This window comes from Paramisgurnus dabryanus, chromosome 23 (genome assembly GCF_030506205.2).
Source record: "Paramisgurnus dabryanus chromosome 23, PD_genome_1.1, whole genome shotgun sequence".
NCBI classification, from domain to species: Eukaryota; Metazoa; Chordata; class Actinopteri; order Cypriniformes; family Cobitidae; genus Paramisgurnus; species Paramisgurnus dabryanus.
The window spans coordinates 1,022,533-1,041,054 of record NC_133359.1 but is presented as its reverse complement, the minus strand read 5'-3'; the positions used below and the strand labels follow the sequence as shown (position 1 = coordinate 1,041,054).

Below are 18,522 nucleotides of genomic sequence, written 5' to 3'. Positions count from 1 at the left end.
ACTGTATTGTAAAATATGCTTTTATTTTGTTAAATGGACAATTCATAAGTTAATGTTTTTTTTTAAACCATACTTACAATTGATTTAAAAAAAATAATTAACTAAATTTTACTTGTTTCCACAGTCATACCACAATGACTTCTCCAGCCTGGCTAAAAGTTACAAAAGGTGATCCTTCAGTATACCATTCCTACTTCAGTGAGTGACCTGTCAAAGGAAATAGAAAAACAATGTAATCTACAAGGACATTTAAGGCTGCAGTTCATGGATTCTGACTTGGGCAATTAGTTTTTAAATCTCATGTACACATCTGAAATTCAAGACAAAAGTACACTAAAGGTGGTATTCCTGACAACACCAAGTGATTGTGACAACTTGCCCCCACCACAACTGAACAGTTCTCAAAAGGAGTACCTGCTCATCACCAGCTCTTTCACTTTCATCCTGTGACACAGTCATTTTGTCAACCCAATCTACATCATTAAGCTCTGACTGTGTTGCAAAAGTGTGTCTTGCCAAATATATAACAAAAATGAGAAAAATTGCCTGTACTGAAGTGAAATTTAATTTACTCAAGCCCAAACCAGCTGGAATTTCCAGTGCTGCTTACCATATAAAAAAAAACATGCAACGCTGAGGTGATCTACTGCCCTTACCATCCACAAACGGAGACATCCAAAACACTGGAAGTAGTCAGTGTAATACTTCTGTCTGAAATTAAAAAGAACAATGAGAAAACATTATGAATGCTGATGGACAAGACCTTTTCTATCAGGAGACATGAGGTTGTCAAGGAATCGCCTTCAATAGCAGATTTCAAAACTAGATGGCCTGCTCTTTTCAGAAGGGAAGAGGTGAGTGAAAAGTTTTTGAGTCATTTATGTTTAACTTTATTGGTTTTGTGGTAACAATAATTTATTTTATTTTGTAGATTTGTGCAGAGTTTAAAAGAATCACAACAGCCCCATTGGTGTCTACATACTTGGTGAAGATGAATCCATATTCTGCAAAGCTTATAAGGATCTATGCAAATCGAGGAGTCGTCAATGGACAGAGAATTAAAAACCTGCTGGTCTCCACAACACGGGTATGATGAACTGCACTCATTAAAACCTTATAATAAAACTTCTTTTTGCACTGGTGAAATTGGAATTAGAAAGTTTCTAGAACTTGTAAAAAAAGAAACATAGGTACAGTTTAAAGTGTCCCTTTTTGTTGTTGTTTTCCACTTACATGCTGTATTTTGCATAATAATCTAAAAATAAAGGTAAATGTTTACCTGATATTGTGAATGCTACAATTAATACAATTTTGATATTTACATATTTAGACTGACAACATTGATCAGACTCCGATCTTTCTTTGTCTACCTGAATGAAGACCCGACCAGTCTAATTAAAGAGTATTTGGTAAGTATATGTGCATATATATACTTTGCTGTATTATCAAGGAATTGAAATGTTGTGGTATCCCAGGTGAAAAAGTAGTACACTTCCATATTGTACTTACAGTGCTCTATTTTAAACTAATTTATACTTGGTATTCTAAAATTTATTCTTTAGTACTTTTTAAGATGTTCTTAAGATTATCTAAGTGTACTTATTTGTGCTGTTTTGAGACAACATGATTATGAACTAAAATGTGCTTTGAATATACTATCTCTGTATTAAAAATGTATTTAGTTAAAACTTGTAAACTTGAACCCAACTTTCATACAAAGATGGGTTCAAGTTTACTATGAGTGGTACCTAAATACATTTTTAAAATAGATTTTTAGAACATTTTAGTTCATATTCATGGTGTCTCAATAATAGAACAGGGAAGTACAATTATACCTTGTTCACACTGTCAGTCTAAATATGATTTTGGTGCATATTCGAATCCATCAATTCCAATTCAATCACATTTAGAACGTGTGAACGGCCAAAAACCACATGAAATCAGTGTTTTTTCAAATCTTTTTCGGGCTACATCCATGGGTGGTTTAAAATCCTTTTCAAATCGCATTTCTGGAAATCCAAGTCAGTCTGACCGCTCTGATCGCATTTGTGTAGCTTTTCAGTTATGTCATGCTGTTGCGTCACATAAAACGTAAACACGTCAGATGTTGAGGCAGATTGTCGTGCCAACGCAACGTCATTGCCATAGAAACATTGCAGATAATCCAGAAAACGGCAGAACGCTACAGGACGCACAGAACAGTTGTGATCCACAACAGTGGCGGCTCGTGACTCCTCATCCGAGGGGCGCAAATTCAAAATAAGTGTTCGGAGTATCATGTGTGTGGTTCCCTTTTCCAAAATATGTGTCCTGCGTGTTTAGAGATCATGTGTGCATCACGTGTTTTGTCAAAATAAGTGCCTGCTGCACACGCATCAAAACCGTTTATGATAAAAGAGACGCTCATGTTCCAAAAGACACTCCCTTAACATTAAACTCTGATTACGCATGAGATTATGCGAGTATCTGGCAAACGCGAGCGTCTCTTTTATCATAAACCCTTTGACGCGTCTGCAGCAGGCACTTATTTTGGCAGGACACGTGATGCACATACGATCTCTCAAAACCCAGAACACATATTTTGAAATTACGTACCACACACATGACGGGCTACATACATGTTGTGACGAACTTAGCATCGTGCGCCCTCAGAAAAAGGAGTCACCGGCCGCCACTGATCCACAATATGGACAATGAGTTTGTCAAATCGGATATGCCCTAAAATCTGATTTAGACTGACATTGTGAACAATGTACAAGATGTTTAAGATTATCTTAAGTAGTACAAAAGAAGAATTTTTAGTATACTACGTACAGAATTAGTGCATGAAAATAGAGCACTTTAAGTACATTATGGACGTGTACTTTTTCACCTGGGATAACTTTTTATTTTATCTCATCTCCACTCATGGTATTTTAAACCTAGGAGTTTCTTTCAAATGCAGAAAACAAGATATTTTAAATAATGTTGGTAAGCAAACAATACTTGCCCTCTTTGACTTTTTGGCTGTTGTACATTATGGAATATGAGACCGTTCTTAAAATACTTCAGTTTTACAGAATCAAGTGATGTGTTGGTTTTGAATAACATTAAATGGTAAATGAGATTTTTCTGAACTTATTAATAAACATAAAATAATTTTATCATTGTCATTCTCACCTGCAGGATACAGATGCACCCAGTACCAAGGAGGCGATCCAGAAGATGGTGATGGGAGTGCTTGTTGTAAAAATGTATGGTTCAGACATCGAAGACAGCCCAGCAGATGTTGGAGTGTTATTAAAGGGATTAAGAGTTCTCGGACCTCAACAACATTGTGTATGCGACAACCATGCTGATGGGACTGAAATATGAACTGAACTTGAGCTACTTTCCTGAATTCAGGTACACTTTTGAAGTATTGCAGTTGTTGTTTCTGGAGCTAGATGGGAAGTAACTATCTCATAAAGTTCAGACGCTGAAGACCAAGCCTTTTGCAGATGTTTTGAGAAAGGAATGTTTTAATATTTCATATGTTAATGCCATGTTTTTGAAATGGCAGTACAATAACATTCAGGAAGTAAGCAGTGTCGTCAATTTATTTTGATAGTTTTGCAGTGTGTTTTTATTTAATTAGATTAATGTAGAGTTGTTTAAAGCTTTGACTACGTAAATGGTGCTGCATCTAATTTGTCATGGAATGTTAACGTTTATAATGTTGTTACAGTACCATTTAGCTTAAATTATACCAAAGTTGTTGAAAAATCTTTGAAAGTTGCATGTGCCAGCTCTCTGAATGGAGAGCAACCTATTTTGTCAGTTAGCATTACAGTTGTGTAATACTGTTGTTTAATTATACGTATCCGGGGGCTTGAAAAAACTGCCTGAATGGTGCTTCGTGCATTTCATTTGTCAGTAAGTGTAAAAAATTGTAATGTTGTTATAAGGTTACATTGTAATATCCAAAGTCCTTGAAAAACTTTGCAAGTTTTTCAAGTTGATGAGTGCATCTCATTTGTCGGTATATCCTTTACGGTATCTGTAGTTTAAGTGCAATAAACATGGCTTGAAGAACTGGTGTCTGAGAATCTTTTATGAATAAAATGAATGTTATATACAGTTTATTACAAAAAGTATATTTTTGTGTGTGATTTAACTTGAAATAGAAATTGTTGTGTTAAAGTTAATAAAAGTAATTGGATGGAACCACTGTCCACAATGTAAATGAGTTGTATGAATAAACTACTCTTGATTTGGACAAGCAAAAAATATTTGATTAGTTTGTACAAGTTAAACACATGTTCAGAAAACGTAACAATCTTAAGTTATGGATAAGTAACTAAGATAATTTTGTTGAACATTACCACTTCACATTAGTTATTTATTATTCAATTGTGTTGCTGCAACAAAAGAATTTGGCATTGACTGAAAACAACCCTTAAATGTTAATAAAAACTAACTGGGTTGTGTGGAACCACTGTCCACAATAAAATTGTGTTCGTTTAAAGTATCATTTTTTTGAGTGCAGCGCTCCTTCAAAAACGCGTGCGCGGCAGGCGGCAAAAAACCGCAAGGCGCTCGGCGCGCATAAACAGCGCGCAAACGCGCCCTGCCCATAGAATATCATTCAAAAAAGGCGCCTGCAACTGCCATAAACGCTATTGGTGTGACTGGCCCCTTAAGAAACACAAACTGAAGCAGATTTGTAGAAAGCTGGCGAACGATGATAGATAGCTCAAAAATTATTTTAAAGGAGTGTAACTACTGTAGCATGTAAATAATGCACATTAATAAAGTGAGCAAGAGCGCTCAACAATTATATCTAATCAACAGGCACGTGAAACCTAGCTAGCAGGTTGCTCAAACAACAAAATCACCAGCTAACTTACTTTAAATTTGCAAGAACTATAGACTAATACAATAACAGGCTTAAGCGCGTCAGCGCTATTCTCCGAGATGTTTTATCAACTGGCTAGTTATCCTCCAGACAGTGACGGACAACATGTTTCTCTCATTTGGCTGTATGACATGCGTTCCCGCTTGTGGTGTGAAGCGTGTCCGCGCTATTCTCTGAGATGCACTTGATGGCCTTTTGTGCAGCGTTTTTATTTTTTTTTGATGACCTAGTTAGGCCGGTAGGGTTTCCCAGCTTAGGCGGGCCGCCCGAACTGCAAAGTGCTGTGGAAAACCCTGCACTTAGAAAACCTGCTTGCAAATGTGATAATCACACAATCCTAAGCAAAACTGTATCACATACACACTTCATGATCCGTAATAGAACAAGGTTGTTCTGTACACCTAATATTTTAATCTACATTTAACATGTATTCATTTAAAAGAAGTTTCTATTTAAAACTTTCAAATAAAGAAGTATTCAACAATACCATAGTATCAATAAGTATCACAGCAAGCAAAGCGCTCAGCTGGAAAAAAACTGGTAAGCGCCTACATTTGGTGTCCGCCTGCGGTTTTCAGCCACGTGTAAACACTTTGGTGTAAACTATTTTGGACCCCTTTGCCAGTGGTAGACTATATAAGAAAGGTTTTACACAGCAGAAGAAAATAACAGATGTCTGTGAAAAATCAGTGAGCTACACAAAAAAAAATTGCAAGGCAGAAGTTAATTCCTTTTAAACTGAGCTTTTATCAGTCATCTGGTGAAGTCATCCAGTATTTCGCATAATACATAGCAGGAAAACATAACATTGCAATGTAAGTTTGCCCCTACTATCATGCAGGCCTACACAGCGTACATTAGACTAATGTATCTGTCACCTGAAAGCTAAATATTCTCACGGTTAGCAGGTGTTCATTTCACATTTCAATTATTTCACGGGTATCATGGGTGGTATTATCACACAAGCGTGTGATGTGTTAGCCTAGCTATTATATATTGTAAAATGACAATTTAACTGAGCATCACTGTCTGAAAACTGCACAAGCAAGTTTAATAAAACTCAGAGATCTTCAGACAAATTTACAAAAACTGTTATCTTTGCTTGATGAAGTGGAATTGTCCCTGATGTATAGTCTATCCCACTTCTCTGTCCATAAAATCCTACGAGTAAAAACGTACAGTTAAATAAATCTTTAAATGACACTCAAGTGCCAATTGTCACTACAGATTTAATCTAGCCGGGTTTATTTCAGCAGATCTGTGATGTTCAACAACACTAAACTAGAGTAAGAGTGTAATTAAATAAGAATGAAGCCATTAACTCAAATCACTCCACTGGTGTTTTACTCCATGTCTTCATTTCTCTTTTCAAACAATTAAACTGAATTCAACAACATGATTTTTCTCTTTAAAAGAAAAAAAAAACATCTCAGCAAATCTGAGTCACAGAGATAAACATAATAAAACAAACATGTAAAATAATCTATATTAGCACCATCTACAAATTTACAATGGGCAAAACAAAGACAATCCTAAAGGACCCAAATCACCAAGACTTTAGTGAATAATGAAACTGTATCTCATAAGTTAGTCAGTAACTAGTGGCTGACTAATACAAGTATTTAACGGGGCGGTTTCCTGGACAGGGATTAGACTAATCCTAGTCTAAAATAATAAAATAAATATAAGAGCTGTCCAAACTGAAAACAACTTGCACTGACATATCTTAAAATAAATTATGTTCTTTGTTTTTCCTCAAAATGCACCCCAGTAATGTTTTTAGTAAGGCATGTTTGTTAAAACTAATTGAAGAGTTTGGTTCCAAAACGCAATAAACGCCATTTTTGAAAAAAATGAGTTACTGCCAAAATCAGTATTATATCAGGTCAGTAGTTAAAAGTAAATAATTAATTTTACGCAAAATCCAATACCCGCCGTGATATTCTGTCATCTTTTCTCCCTTTTTTCCCAAAATGCGACAAACGCCACTCCTCCTTTTTTACAGAACGCAATAAATCCATTCCTGATATTACAGCGGACCATTCACGCAATGTAAACAAACATGGCGGCGCGCTGAGTACACGGAATCCTAATTTTCCTCATCTACTTTGTACTTCGTAATCAACAAACAAAACAAAATAATACTTTAATAGCATTGCTAAACCTGTGATGGTTTTCTGTGACGGGAAAGAAACGTAAGCCATCAACATCTAATAATTTCCGCGAGAGGCACTCGGCTGCTTGTTCTCCAGACAGCATCAAGCTTCTCATGCTAAAACATTGACCCCAGAGGATCTTATGAAAAACTTTACATTATTTTACTCAAAGTCAACGAAAATCGAGCGGGACCAAAACATTTTACAGCTGATCGCTGTGAAAATGTAAAGAGACAACGTCAAATATAACCGCAGCAATGTGTTCTTAATATAACAAAGTAAGTGTTTTGGTTAATGCCATTAATGTTTATTTTTTAATCATTGTATACCACTAGTCAACTAAATAAATATAAAATGGTAAAGATGAATGCACATTTATACATTGATTTAATAGATTTATAGCATTTTGAAATAAAAAACTGTCATGGATTTATTGCATTTTGTGGAAAAAATAATTAGTTTTTATAATAAATCTTTGAAAATCAAGTTATGGATTTGAATTTCTTATGTTTTTATAACCTAAAGATGCTATGTGAAAGTTTGTAACAGAAAATAGTGGTTTTCATCTTGTCACTTTCTTGGTATAGAAAACACGTTTTTACCTAAATTTGTCAAAATGGATTTATTGCGTTTTGGAACCAAACTCTTCAATTATACTTCATAATTAAACCAAGACCTAGTCCTGGCTTAAGCTAATCCCTGTCTGGGAAACCACCCCAACGTGGACAAAAACTTACTGCAGAAATCTAAAGTGAATAATGTCGTCAATATATTTTTGACAAATTCTGTTCATTAACATAGTTTTTGGCTGACAACAATAATATCAGCAGATTTTTCTGCCTAGATAACACACCAAATGTTTTTGCTGAATTCATATTTAATACGCTACATAAAAGTGTCCACTATTTGATTTTATTTGGACTTAAGCCTGACTGACTTCTGCATGGTATACTTCAATGCCGGAGGCTACGCATCAGTTTCATTTATACTTCTGCTACACCGTACATGACGCAGAAGCATAAATTGGGCTTTACACCAAACATTACGTAAATGACACTGGGTCACAGATGCACCTTAAGCATTTAAACCCCAATCTTCATTAAGAGGGGTTTACCAGGAAAACTCAAATCATTTAACTTATAACCTTCTGATAAAGAGAGAGAGAAGAAATGTCGACAGACAAAGAAAACTCCCAAAGCTCACTTCTCAATTACACTGAAATTTGAGGAAAGTGTCAATCTGCAATAAATCATGTCCAAGGTGACCACAGATTGTGGGAACCGGACCAAAAACAAGGCAGTGAAACAGTAAATGGCATCTAACAAGAGTCACCTCATTCACTAGAAGCCAAAAAAACGCCCCCATGAGCCAATACAGCTCAGATGATGGTCATAACTCATTGAGTTTCAAGACAGCTACATGACTCTATGAGGGTGTAAAATTCTGAACAGCCAGAGGCGTCCCTGTCAGGAGCGTACACAAAGCTTGCACCAAACCCCATTCATTCAGTTCGCTCTGAGAGCTCGACTCCTGGATGAAGAGAACCCAGGAACAAGAAAACTCTTCTTCTTTCACTGCGCTACAATCTGCTTGGGCTTTAGCCAAATGGCAGCTTGATGGCAGAATGTAAGCGCGAGAGAGTGTGTGTTAGAGAGCTGGCGTTAGCTCACCTCACCGCACTCAACAAACCAACAGAAAAACACAGCAGGACATTTATCTCCTGAAGGCTTTGTTGTAGATCAGGCCAACTCAGACCACAACAGCACCTGAGGTGAAGATGTCTTACCACCGATCAAATACAGGCTTCGACACCAGTAAACGAATCTCACAAATAAATGCTTAGGTCATATTTCAGTCCATAAAAAAGGAAATAAGACATTATACAACACGCAAGTAAATTTAAAGCTCCAGGGTTTTCCTGCAGCACTTTGCAGTTTTGGCGGCCCGCCTAAGCTGGGAAACCCTACCGCACCTTAACTAGTTCGTCCAAAAAAAATATTCACTGCGCAAAAGGCCGTAAAGTGCATCTCGGAGAATAGCATGGACACGCTTTACACCGCGAGTGGGCACACGCGCCACACGGCCGAAATGAGATAACCAACCAGTTGATAAAACATCTCGGAGAATATTGCAGATGCGCGTCACACCGCGAGCGTGCACGGCGCCACATGGCCGAAATGAGATAAACACGTGGTCCGTCATGTCTCGAGGATAGCCAGTTGATAAAACGCGTGTCCGTGAGAACTGTAAGTGGACTTATGTTTTGGGTTTATTTAAGCCTGTTATTGTATTCGTCTATAGTTCTTGCAAATTTTAAGTAAGTTAGCTGGTGATTTTTGTTGTTTGAGCAACCTGCTAGCTAGGTTTCATGTGCCTGTTGATTAGATATAATTGTTGAGCACTCTTGCTCAGGTTATTTTTCAGCATTATTTACATGGCACACTAGTTATATTCCTTTAAGATAATGTCATTAATAGTGGGAAATAATCAGTTTTACAATTTTAGCACTATCTATCATCGTTTGCCAGACGTTCTACAACATCTGCTTTGGTTTGTGTTTATTAACCTTTTAGTTTCACTTCATCACGCAGCTATTCCCATTTGAGGTATCTGTTAAATTATTTAATTCATTAGTAATCTAGAATGTGTTCATTTTCTGTCACAGTTTCTTCAAAATTATGTTTTATTTGAGTGTTTTAAATAAATATATTATCATTTTCATCATGACGCGTACGCCCCAACCCTTTGATTGCCATGCCCCCGGCCCCGCCCAACCCTACCACCTTACCTAACCAACAAATTTTCTGCAGGAAACCGTGAGCTTATTCTTCCTGCATTGTGATGATTTGTGCCTTACAGCAGATTATACCACAGGGCTGGTTAATGCTTTATTCTGATTACCAATTATTTGTGGTAACCGTGTTATAAGCAGAATAATTGACTTTTAACACCTTGGGTGTGCATTATTTTTGAAGTTAACGGTCCCTTGTCAATTACTCCTTACCTACTGACAACATGAAACAATTACTGCATAACATATATCACTACATGGACTGCCTGGAGTGGATTATTATAACAATATAAAAAACAATATTCAATAAGTCATTAAATTGATTTCTCATAATAAGTAAGGCAGCAACTTGTTTCATAATCCATTGATTGTTTCTTCCAATAGTTATTGCAAAATAAAAATGCAAAGCTTCTCAGCATGTACAACACAAAGATCCAATAACGAATAAAAGTGCTTGCTGACTATTTTATTATGCAATAATAAAATAATTACAAACTCATTTTCTTGCCGGATTAAAGGAATATGGCTCCTCAAAGGATTGCCATGCTACAGAAAACGTGTATAAAGATCTTTAGAAAACACACGATGAAGAGATGCACTGAAATGTATGGATGATGCAGGCTAACGCAACAACAGCAAAAACATGTGTGAATGCAGAATACTGGGGGGTTACAAAGCTCAGATTACACAAACTTTACTGCACCTTCTGAACAAAGCCAAAAAGCAATGCAGAGAAACTCTGTAACATGACCTCCAGTGTCAAACAACACTCAGTTTCGGTCACTGAAATGAGGAAGTCACACTTAAATAACCCACAAACACATCAGAATTGATCAAAAGTAACAGTTCTCTAATACACCCAGTACAAGAGCACAGCGAGTGCGTATACATGCACAGAATAACAATCACAACTCTGCTTATTGCAGAAACCTGCGTTTACATGCAAACCAACAAACCGCCTATGCAGAAAACTGCGTTTACATGGGATTTGGAGATTTGTCAGGTTTCTCTCATTGCCGTTTTCTGACGTCACCGCCTAACTACAGTACCTATAGTCTTTTAAAAAGCCGACGGGAAATCTCTCTAAAACTACAATGTTGCATCTCTTCTTATGTCTGCAACGTAACCTGTAAATGTAACGTGTGCTTTAATTTTCGTAGTTTCTCTGCCAACTGCTTGAGTCGAGCACAGTCTTTTATGCATTACTTTGCGTTAACATCCACATGTGACTTTTACACGTGGAGACATGCGCACATGAACAAAACTGCGAGAAAGCCGGTTAAGGTGTTTACATGCAACGCAAAATCATGGTAATGAGAAAAAAAAACTACCTGCCAATCAGTTGGTCTTTGACCATTTATAGGCTTATCCAGATAAAAGCAAACCGCTTCCCTGCCAATGAGGAGTTTTATTTTTATAATCCGCTATTATCTACTAGGTGGCGCTCTTACCCAACTTAAAAACACCTGTCATCCACTTATGAGCATCCACTGGTCAAAAAAAACTGTTAAAACTCGGTGTATGTTTTGATCATCGCTCTGAATCTAATCTCTAACAAAAGCTATTTATTAGGGATGTCCCGATCTCCACTAATAATACGTGGCCGATCACATATCTGAATCGGACAGCCGATCTTATTACAGCTATTTCATGTACTACGGCTTTTGATCAGTAAGTCCTTATCGATCTAAAATCACTGTTAGTTTGAGTCGTTTATAACATGCATTTGAAAAGCAACACTCGTCAAACATAATTATTAAACATATTCTTTATTATCATGAAAATACCTGAAAAGATTTGAAGAACAGCAATATAAATATATCCTTCAGCCATTTCATGGAGCTGCGTGTCATCACAGCTGCGTGTGTATTGTTCTTCGTCTACAGCACATTTTGAGTTTCTGCACGAGAGCGCCCCCTGGCTTTTGGATGTAGTGGCATTTCACCGTAATTCATTGAGAAACATAGCAAGCATTATCGGCCGATCGATCGGAGCATCCCTATCATTTATAAAAAAAATTCTTATCTCAGCTTTTTGCTCAAATTTTGTATATTTAAAAAAACCTTCCCATATTTGAGAGGTAATAACAGAACAAATGTAATATAATTAAGGAAGAAAGTTTTCTGGAAGGCATTAAAGTTTTTGAAAATCATAAAAAATGCTGGCGTGGGCTGGCAACTTTAAAAAACGGTGGCACATAAGAGTTAAGCATAGAAAAACTGTGCATGTAACCGCACTTAGTGATGGGTTATGTGAAATTCATAACGAAACCCATGAAAGGTGCAGTCAGGTGCTTTCCAAACACATTCATTTCAAGAACAGCGAGAACGAGAGAACTACTGGAGTTAAAAAGCCCTTTTCACACAGATATGCCGTAAAATACACGGGTAAGGCATCCTGGAATATTCTGGAACAGTTTGATATTTTATTCATTCACACTGACATGATTACCCGGTACCGGAAAGACACGTGATCTGTTGAAAGTCCCGCCCTCTCTTCTACGCAGCGTCTGAAGTTTGCATGTTATTTATTATTTCTCTCTCCAGAAACAACTTGCGTGCATTTTTGTTTATAATAAGACTACAAAGGAGCGCTTGAACGCACAGTTCTATGCTGGTGAATGATCTCAGCTTCAGAGTGGATATTTGACGTGCTCCCTGATCTCTGCTTTAATACAGTTTTCAGACATTTTTCATCGTGATTGTTTATATGCATTTAAAACCCGCATTTTGAGGTGCTGAACGATCTATCTTGTTAGGATGACGCGATATTATTTTATGCTGCTGAATGATCTCCGTTTCAACGCAGTAAGTAACGAGCTAACTTACCTGATATCTGCTTCAGTCCAGTTTGCTGACATTTCTCGTAGTGAATGTTGTAAATCCCTCATTTTAAAGAGTTGAACCAACTTCATGTTGCCATGACACGCGCGTCCTCACTACGGCACGTGCGTCATTGTTTATGCGTCTCATTTATCATTTCCTGATAACTGCTTCAATCTAGTTTGCACCATTTCTCGTGGTGAATGTTTATATGCATGTTATCTCTCGTTGTAAGGAGCTGAACCATAACTTGTGTTGTGATGATGACGCGCGCGTCCTCACTTTGACACGCCCATTACGGCATTCTTGCGGCTTTCTGTTCACACAGAGGGTTACCCGCGTATCTTACTAGGTCCTCTTTCCGGCAACGATCCCAGAAGATTAACGGAACGAGTTTTTGTTCACACAGACGCTTGTCTGGCAATTTTACGGGTATTTTCTGGGACCAGAGGTCTGTGTGAATGGGGTTAAAGTGACCAACATCTTATCTTTACAGGTTTAACAATGAGAGCAGAAATGACTGCGGATAATAACTAAGCTGCTTGTGCTACACGAAACGACTTTACCAAGAATTTACAAAGCAGGGTCCAAAAGTCAGACATCACATTTAAGTAACTGGAACTAAACCAGAGAAACATTCTGACCAACAGTTAGTAGATGATGAAAACATTAAGCAAATATATGAAGCCCTGATTTAAGCCCTAACATGAGGTTAACAGATGATCACTACAGATGATGATATTCACATACACACAATTGGGCTGGTGAACAGGTAATCATACCTGTTACTATATAATGTATTGTAGTGTGACTGTGACATTATCAACCAACTGACTTCTATTTGTTTTATAAGACAGTTTGACTCTTTGAAATCCAGCAAAACATCAGATCATATTTGGATATTTTAGCAGAAACTGTTGTTTTGGAACATGCAGAACTAAACGTCAGGAGATTTTAATGTGATTCAAAGCTGATGATCTTATATTGGTTGTAATGTCTCAACGGATTTGAACCTGCTTCAAATCTCAAAAAAGCACCTAAGGTCACTCAACTAACACCAAAAGTCCTGACAGACCCTCATTTATAAAACGCACAAATAAATGTATTTTATGCATGTATGTCTGTTCTTTCACAGAGCAGCACAATATCTTACGTGCAGGTTTTGGAGGACTAGGGTGGTTTCAGATTAGGAATGAGGAAAGATGCCTGTGGGACGATTCTGCCCTTCAGCAAACTAAACAGGACACAATAATTACTGCAGTGGGAAGAAACTGAGAAACCAACCAAGCTGCTGTTTTTCCTGATAAATGACCTGCACTTACATAACCTGCTTTCACAGAGCGCTGCTGAATGCTAAAAATCTGTGTGTGTGTGTGTGTGTGTGCGTGCGTGCGTGCGTGCGTGCGTGCGTGCGTGTTTGTATAGGACTGTTGTATAGTGTGTGTCACGATTCGACTGATCTACAGCTTTGGGCAGTTTATACACACATACGTATAGTAATAGGAGGATTTAGCAAATAACTGTAGCATTTCCATGGTTTTATGATGGTATCAAATGGTAAATTCCAATGTGAAACGTATTTGTACCATACTTACTAATTGTTATTGTCAAAGCACTAAAAATACCATAATATGATGTTTAAAGGGGACATTTCACAACACTTTTTTAAGATGTAAAATAGTTTAAGCTCCAAATACCCACAGATAATTTATTATAACATGTTAAATTGCCACTTTGTAGGTGTGAGCAAAAAATTTTTGGGGGGTGTCCTTTAAGATGCAAATGAGCTGATCTCTTCACGAATTGGCAGTACTGTTGTTGGACAGTGCTGATTAAGGGCAGAATTATTAAAAGATCACCTTCTGACATCACAATGGGGTGCACATTTCAATGAGCTTTTTTTTACATACCTGCTGATAATGGTTTACCAAACCTAAGTTACTGGATTGATCTTTTTCACATGTTCTAGGTTCATAGAAGCACTGGGGACTCAATTATAGCACTTAAACATGGAAAAGTCAGATTTTCATCATATGTCCCTCAGAAGACATCTGGATATTTTGACGTTAAAAAATACCAATCCCAACTTGGAATCCATTCAAGAAGGTTAACATTTGATATAGTAATGTGTGATTAAAGGTGCCATAGAATGTAAAACTGTATAATGTAGGCATAGATGAATAATAAGAGTTGTGTACATGGTAATGACATGTCATGAACCTCAAACACGATTGTTTCCTCCTTATGTAAATCTCATGCATGCAAAAGACCGCTAGAAAACAGACCGATCTCAACATAACACCAACTGTGACATTACAGTCCAGATGTACACCCTCAATATTAAATTGCTGAGTTAATGCTATATGCTAGTTAAAGTGTAACTAAACCCCTGGTCAGAGCCTGCCTCCACCCACTGGCAATATTTGAAAAATGCAAGAAAAGTGGGCAGATCCCAAGGAGATAGAGGGGACGAACTAAGTGTGTGGTGAGAGATCATAACAAGGGCGTGGTGATTTTGAACCTGCTTACGTCACGAGTCATTTTTTGGACCCACCATTAGGGATGGGTATCGTTAAGATTTTAACGGTATTACTACTCTTACTGATACTGCTTAACGGTCCGGTGCTTTAACGGTATTCTTATCGGTACTTTGGCCAATGTTAACATTTGATCATGAACCTCACATGATTAAGTTAATTATGTGTCTGCATTTCATTATTACAAATACATTTTTGGATATCATTTCTGAATAATATACATATATTTGTTAATGCACCAGCGTGAAAGCTGCAGAAAAAATACTTTAAATAGGATATTTATCTGTAGGCTATTTTGTAAACTAACTTGAAGTGCTGTGCATTTAGCCAAATAAATGTTTACATACTGAATTTTCTTTATTTGGGATTTTAAAACAAGTAGAAAATATGTTGAATGCATAACGTCATTTCTCCCAAAAGAAGTCAACAGAATTTCAACGTAAGGTAATCAATTAGGGATATTGTACATTTATTTTAAATGACGTGAACAACGTTGATTCAACATGATGTTAGCATACAGTACATGCCTGACAGGCGCGGTGGGCGCGTGCAGCAGGTGACGCAAATTATGGGTCCTCCGAGGATTAGACCGTCTCATTTCAGTTCTCTTCGCGGACTTCTCAGGCTGCCACCTTGACAGACCGAGTGCTCACCTTTTAAGGTCGTATGCTTAGAAGGTCGCAGCCCTTGAATTGGGACACAGTTTCTGTCTGCACGTAATGTACTTTTAAAAGATGCTTGTGTTTCCACCCTTACATGCAAACATCTTGTTGCACTTACCTGTATGACAACGAGTGTTGTCTGCATCAACTCTAGTAAAGTATAACCGCACTTTTGAACGTTTTGCTCTATCCGCCATTGTCAGTCTTGTTATTAAGCGGGAGTTTTCGTGCTGTTATGCGTATGCATGCGCCGCGCTCGTCATGTGTGAGTGTGACAGACAGCCTCCGCGGCGCACATGAGAGATCTCGCAGATCTCACAGACAAACATCTTAATATTATCTCAAATTAGAAATGTTTGGTGAGACAAAATGTGCACGAAAACATATTTATTCAAGAATACATAGAACATTAATTTTTATCTTTTTCACCAGGACCGAAAGCAGAACCGATAGCGTCAGATCTTACTGATACTACGGTCTTTAATAATTTAGCACCGGGGCGAGTTTAGAACCGGGTTTCGGTACCCATCCCTACCCACCATCCAATAGGAAAATTCAACTGCAGTAGCCACCGTTCAACCTGAAGAGGGCAGCACTCAGACGTTTTTACACCATATATTATAATATTGAAACACTTTATATCCAAATGTCAAAAAACTTAATAAAATCAATGAACAGCACTAATAAAGCCCCATTCTTACAGATCATTAACTAAAAAAAGTTGGTTTAGGGTTTAGTTACTCTTTAATGCTATATGCTAGCGTTTAGTCTGAAGTTCTACTATTGACGTTAAAGTTACGTTTTGCAGGTCCATACTGAAAAAAACACAAACTTACCACTCAGAAACGTCCATTAACAATCTTCAAACAATTAATTATTTCCTTAAAACCTGATACAGACTCAAACATAAGATCTGTTTACACACACACAGAGCTACTGAAGGAGAAACAGCCAATCAGAACAGAGCTCAAGATTATTATTCATGACCTTTCACATAAGGTCATAATAGACCATTTAATACTAAAGGCAAATCCTAGGGTTTGTAAATGGACATGAAAAACTGACTCTGGGTCATTTTTGCACTTAATAAAGCCACAAACCTTCAGTGCAGATATCAGAGAACAATTTAACAGATTATTATAATGTATTATTTAGCACCTTTAACATATTCATGTAACCTAATAGGTTATTTAATGACAACTTTAATAACATTATATATATGTGTGTGTGTGTGTGTGTGTCAATGTGTTCAACACAACCGTTTAGCCTCTTAAGCTATTGTCAGCACGAGAGAATCACAGACACACACACACACACACAACCCTCTAACTGATCAAACTGTCACACTAATCAAACACAAGTTATCAATCACAAACATAACAACAACAAAACACACCAATGACATTTGTGTGTGTAGTAAATGATAAGGAAAGAGTAGCGCGTGTCCGTCAGAGCTAACGTGACAAAGAGAGCTAGCATTAGCACGAGCGTTAGCATTCACCTCAGCTGATTTACCTCACAAAAACGACAATTCCACCCCAAAATAAAGCCAAATATACAGTTTATGAGTCTTGACGTCCACGAAAACACCCGCGATGAAACACTAAACATTCACGTCAGCACAATCACTCAAATCCACCACAACACATGAAACTAGCAGTGAAACACACGTAAAACCTGACTAACGTTAAATAAAAACACAATGACGGGTTTACATATTCATAGATGCTTAAATAAAGAAAGTTACAGTTTTACAGTTTGGATAGAAAATGACATTTAAAGAATGCGGTCATTAAAGAAGCCCACCAGGTCAACACTGTGCTAATCCTGCTGGCTAAAAGCTAAAGCCACAAATTAAGTGGCAACAGCAAAATTCCTGCACAACATTCATAAAATATGATGATAATGTGCACTTACCCCCCAAAGGGTCCAGTCCGGTCCAGATACATCCCATACATCCAAAAGAGACACCAGAAATACCCCCCCTCAGAAGAAATACCCCTCCAACAAAATGTGCTGAGGTTACACACTCATGCACGCGCGCGCACACACACACACACACACACACACACACACTCGTGCATAAACGCGCACACGCTGAAGATCCAAGGACAGACTGGAGTATCGCAATCAGATCAGTTCAGATCCCAGTCCAAAAACAAGCAGAGGAATAAACGATGTGTCGCGCATTTCACTTTGAGCCCCTGAGCCCGGAGGCTGAGTGTCGTCGTTAAATCTCAGTGTTGTTGTTATAGATTCCCAGTGATCAGAGTTTGCCCTCCTCATACACACACAGATTGAGTCCTGCGCTTTTTTACGATCGCTTGCGTCTCACTGCGAGACATTCATGCAATGCAACTGAACTGAGCTGAGCTCACGTAAAGCCCGGACACACAGATCCAGATGGAGTGGAGCGATGGGAAGACCTGGAACTGGACTACAACACTCCGGATTGCGATAAAGGAGTGATTTAAAAATGCATTTTAAAGTGTATTATACACAGAGTGTTGATTTTTAGTGCTCCAGTGAATATTGCTCAGGGTTTATTTTTGTAACCACAATTTCCATGTTGACACAAATCTCCAATTTAAATATTTGATTTATTTATTTGTGTTCATGGACACAATTTTCCGCTTTTTTCGTGTCATTGAACACAGATGTCTTCCCTAGCGTCTCCC

At 37.6% G+C, this 18,522-nt stretch overlaps 1 protein-coding gene across 1 annotated transcript in view; it reads right to left on the bottom strand.

Annotated features, from left to right (window-relative positions):
- znf609a (zinc finger protein 609a) overlaps positions 1-18,214 on the bottom strand; it is a 121,126-nt gene extending 102,912 nt beyond the window's left edge. The window contains exon 1 of the mRNA XM_065277337.1: positions 17,762-18,214. The gene's annotated coding sequence lies outside the window, so the exon portion shown is untranslated. The remainder of the gene's footprint in view (positions 1-17,761) is intronic.
- Between the last annotated feature and the right edge of the window lie 308 nt (positions 18,215-18,522).